Source organism: Petaurus breviceps, unplaced genomic scaffold, assembly GCF_028583685.1.
Source record: "Petaurus breviceps papuanus isolate PSGF00001 unplaced genomic scaffold, PetGlider_PUasm1.0 89893, whole genome shotgun sequence".
Lineage (NCBI taxonomy): Eukaryota > Metazoa > Chordata > Mammalia > Diprotodontia > Petauridae > Petaurus > Petaurus breviceps.
The window spans coordinates 810,518-815,657 of record NW_027187139.1 but is presented as its reverse complement, the minus strand read 5'-3'; the positions used below and the strand labels follow the sequence as shown (position 1 = coordinate 815,657).

Here is a 5,140-nt window from a genome sequence, read left to right as displayed (position 1 = left end):
TCTGATGCCTCTTTGTGTTATAGAGGTGAACTTAGGCATTTGAAGGCTTTGTGAGCCAACTCTGTAATAACCTATTTAGAGACAGAGGACTTGAACACAAGCTTAGTAATGAATGGATTGTGTGTCTTATGTGTAAGCCTCATTTAGAAGTAGGGGAATCACTGCTAGAATGTCCAAACAGAAGATGAATTATTTGGACCAGAGAAGCTCTTAAAGACCAGGTACGGTACCTACATGTAGAAAAATTGCAAACTTATCTGTAGAGGAAACAATCTCAACAAGGAAATTCTGGATCTGGATGAAGTATAGGGTAAAATAGGGAGAAGATTCAAACCTGGGATTGCATCAGTATAGGAATCTTCTAGAAGAGGAAACTCCCCCTACTAATGCAGATGGGTATTTTATGTATAACTTCAAGCCTTAGAAATTTGCTTAGAGGGTGGAAAAGTTTGCAAGATTTCACAGGGAATATATTACTACAAGTCTTCAATCACTTCAATGTGTATTGACCATCCACTATGCAACATTACTTCTCCACTCTATGAGAAAATGTCTGTTCTTAATTTTGATTTATGATATAATTTTTTCACCACTTCAAATGAAAATAAAATACTGAGGAATCATTTCTGCCTTTGAAAGCTTGCTTTAAAAATTGGATTTTCCTTTATTAAAATAAGAGTAACATTTATTCTATGCATTTAAATTTTTCTTGTATTATATTCTCTTACCCTACCATACCATAGACCCTGGAAAGACCATGCTTTCTTTTTTCTATTTTTAGTCAATTTACTATGTACTCAAAGATATAAACAGCATAGTTTTCTCTTATTTTGGCAGGTGCCTTGTTCTGCGTATTTGCCAGGACAGTGCCGCATACATTCACCACGGCTTAACAGACATTCATAAGTATCCTTCGGAATCCCTATGGAAAGAAATAAAACAAAGATGTCAGAATCTTTATAATCACATAGAAGTTATGCTGTATTCTGAATAAGAGTTCAAAAAGTTTAACCTAAACATGAATAAATTAGTAGAATGAAATGGGACAAACCCAGGATTTTGAAATTCAAAAACTGGTTTCCAGTCCTACATGACAGCTTGTTATACAAAAACTTCTCAAACTTATAAACATCTCACTTCCATGAGATTTTGATTAACTATTTACAAAATGGAAATTATTATACTTACCCTAAACTACATCACAAAATTGTTGTGAGGATCAAATTTGGGTAGGGATTGGACTTGTTGTTTCATTTATATTACTATTAATCTTATTGTACCTCTTTCCTACTCAGTAAAATACTGTGACTCTTTTGTCTTCTAAGATCAAATAGAAACTTTTTTTTGATACATAAATCTCCTAACAACCAGACACAAAGGTATTTTTTCCAGTTGAATCACAGAGTTCATTCCTTCATTCCCTCTATAACTTGGTCAAATTAGCTTTCTCTTTGTTTCTAACAACAAGGGTTTCCATAAGTCATCTCTGGTCATTTTTAGAGACCATACCCATTTGTTCCATGAAATTTTTCCTCATTCTGTCCTCCTAGAAGCAAGGATTTACTTCAAGACTTGACTCATGTGCTGTCTTCTAAATGTACCCAATCCTAATCCTGCAAGTCAGATTTTTACTCCCCAACCCATATTATAATAGAGTTATTTTTAAAATTTAATTTGTTTATATTTGTCAATGTCACCATCCACATAAGGGTATAAGCTTCTTAAGGAAAGAGATTGTTTCATAGTTGTTTTTGTCTTCCCGGTCCCTGGCATAAAGGATGACCTAAATAAATGCTTTATACTGAAACAATGTGAAAGGTACTATGCTTGGCACTAGCGACAAATGATTGAAAAACACCATTCCTTTTAGTCAATGCAATGTAATATTTTATGATATATAGAAAAGTGATGTACTTTCAAATATCACTATTTTGTGATTAAAATTAGTAAAATGCTAAGGAATTCATAGTAAGAGGAAAATATCTTCCAAATTGTTTGGGAAAGATCACGAAAAGAAAACCTCTTGGAGAAGGTGATATTTCAGTTGGGTTTTGATGGATGAGTAGTATTTTCATAGGCAGACATTAGATAACATTTTAGGTTTAGAGCTCAAAGTGAGCAAAAGCTTATGCCCAACAAAGAATGCGGTGTGCTCAGAAGTTCAGTTTGGTAATGGGAGGGTTACATGAGAAAGTGAGCTAAAGTATGATAAACTAGATTAAAAAAAACAATGATCTTCAGTCAATAAACTCTTAAAGAACTAATAGGATATAATCAACAGAAAAAAGGCACTAAAATTAAGAGTTTTGAAAAGACTTCTTATAGCTTTTTCATGAAGCAATCCAGAGAAGATATGAGTTAAAAGTGAGGTGGAAATTATTCTAGGCATAGAAAAGGGACAATGAAAATATCCAGAACACCATGACATGGCATGTTTTATTCCAGGAACAATAAAAATGTCATTGTTAGTGGACTGAAAAATATATGTGGAGAAACAGGGTATGAAAAATTTTAAAGGTGTGTTTTAAGAAGATTGCTTTGGTATGTGAACAGAGCATTTATTGGAGTAGAGAGAGAGACTTATGGCAACTGGCATACCAAACAGCAAGATTAATACAATATTCCAAGTATGAGGAGATCCAGACAGGTACTAGTGAGGTAGGAGTGACAGAGGAGAGAAAGAGGTATTCAAGAGAGGTTCCAAAGATGATATCAACAGAGATATTGAGGAGTTAAGGATTGCATCAGTTGTGAGCCTGGTAAACTAGGATCATGACTGTGCCTGGAACAAGTACTGGTATTACAAGGATACCAAGATGGTAAGTAATAAGGAAAATTGGAAGAGAGAGGTTTTAGAGGGCTAGATGATAGGTTCAGATTGGGATATTTTAGAATACGTTATATTTTGGACATTCAGTTCAAGATTCCATTAACAGGGAGTTAGGGAAGTGAAACTGGAAATCAATGGAGAGTTTAGAAATGGAGAGGGAAATTTGAGATTTTTTCAACCCAGGGAAGATATCATGGGAGTTGATGAGATAAGGAAATTAAATAGAAATAAGCATTACTAGCACAGGTGGGCCAGTTGCATACTATCCCGATATTTTCCTTTTTGCTTCTAAAGTTGGTTCCAGTAAATCAAGGAAGGCACTCAGCTCCAACACTTCAAAATTTCGAAGCAAATAGCCACGGCCAAACATCTTCCCAGAAATTCTGGATTCCAGAGATAATGAAGATGGATGAAATCGTGCCCATAGTGGCAATTAGTGTGTTCGAAGCTGGCCATAACTCATTGAAAACCCCACATGTACCACAAAACCTGAGATGAAGCTGTTAATATGTCTGTCAAATAATCGTAATTCACATTTTTCTTCCTCACTTATTTTAATTGTTCAGAAAGATTTTTTATTTACCTTTTGGAGTACCAGATGCATACTTCATACCAGCGTAGGAGATCATCACAAAAAGCACCAATACGACAAGATGAAGAGTCCTCATGTGAGGGGGTGGCTGGAATAAGGAAATAATGGAAGACATGAAGGAAGGACAGAACAGCAAAAGAGAGGTCTGACTAGGACAAATAAGGCTCAACTGAGCCTTGTCACACTCAACTTACCTAAATTAAGTTAATATTAGCTTCTCAGGACCTGAAGCCAAATGAGGGTACCTTCTCAAGAGCCTAGACTACCCCTATATTTATAGGGCTGCTCAACAGGGCATTAAGATTTATATGCAAGTGTTGCAATCCACAGTGAAATTTTAAATAAACCCATGTTATTTACCTTGAGGAAGGTCCAAGTCATATGGATTCCTTTCTCTCTATAAATAAATTGGAAAGGGGACTTCCAATATGAATGTCTTGGCTACAGTTATTTCTATTACAAGTAGTTCCTTCTTGTACAGATGGCTCTTTAGTAGCATGACATCTTTTGGACGTTAAGAACAATCTCTGAAGAGGTTTCCCAGAGAACCCATGGAGAATCTCACCAATCCAGAAAACTGGTTGTCAAATATTTTGAAAATCTAATTAAGAGGGAAATTGTAGTTTAATTCTTAGCAAGTTTAGTGACCCATGTATTGAAAAGCCATTCCCCTAACATGGGATTAATATAAACTTTGTTTTTCAATATCTAGCTTCTGCTTTTACAAGGCTATCCATTCCATCAATAGCATTCTGTGGCAGTTTAGGAGTCAGGAGTAGTATCTTGTACTACAGAGGAAGGGTAAGAACAATAGTCAGAAAAGGACAAGACTGTAGAAGAATAGATGAAAGGTTATAGATAATATGTAGATAGGCATGCAAATGCCTAGATTTCTTACTAGAATTATAAAATACTCCCTTTTAAACAACTGCAAAGCATAGCAACGAAGAAATACTTTTAAAATTGTTGAAGAAATTTATTTGATGAAACATATCAGCATTAAGGCAATCAGTAAGAGAAAGTTGTAGGTTTCTCTTCTCAAAGAACAAGGAAAGCATTTCTAGCAGTAGATGAGACTATTAGCTTTTCATGACTTCCTATAGTTTGTCATGCCTAATTTCTTCTTGAGAAAAAGTTTGTTTTCTCTTATTTTCAAGACATATAAGAAGTTAATGACCTCTGGGTACAGCTACATTTGATGTTTTTCTCACTTGGAATGCTGTATTGATATGGCATTCCTGGATCTCTTTCATTTTATCCTAGATGAACCAAATTGCTATTCTCTTTATTATGAAGTCCTAGTTCCCTTCTATCAGCCACATATGCACCTATTCAATACCCTATTGTAACAGCAAGCTTCCTAGCATTCCTGGGATTGCCTGCTAGCACTGGTATTTTGATCTACTTTTCTAGGAAAGACTGCTCAAAAAGCATTAACAATAATATTTTAAATTACATTCACTAGTGTGGGGGAAAGGTCAGCACCCTGTATGTCTGAGAAAAGACAAGCAGGGTTATTAGCATTAAGACAACAGATGGGATTCTGAGTACCCGAATAAAAGCAATATTACTATACACTTTACATACACCATGGAATTGAGACAGTATTTACATCTGAGCAATAGGGTGTCTGGATATAAGGCTACTCAGAGCCTCAACCAGGAAAAAAACGGTCCTTCTCATAAGTGAACCCCCAATGCAAAATACCAACTCAGAGT

At 35.3% G+C, this 5,140-nt stretch overlaps 1 long non-coding RNA gene across 1 annotated transcript; it reads right to left on the bottom strand.

Moving 5' to 3' along the window:
* Positions 1 to 688: 688 nt before the first annotated feature.
* Positions 689 to 3,830, bottom strand: LOC138176541 (uncharacterized). Its single transcript, XR_011172329.1, has 3 exons — positions 3,617 to 3,830; positions 3,414 to 3,510; positions 689 to 922 (listed from the first exon to the last, which is right to left on the bottom strand). It is a non-coding gene; the product is annotated as an uncharacterized lncRNA (long non-coding RNA).
* Between the last annotated feature and the right edge of the window lie 1,310 nt (positions 3,831 to 5,140).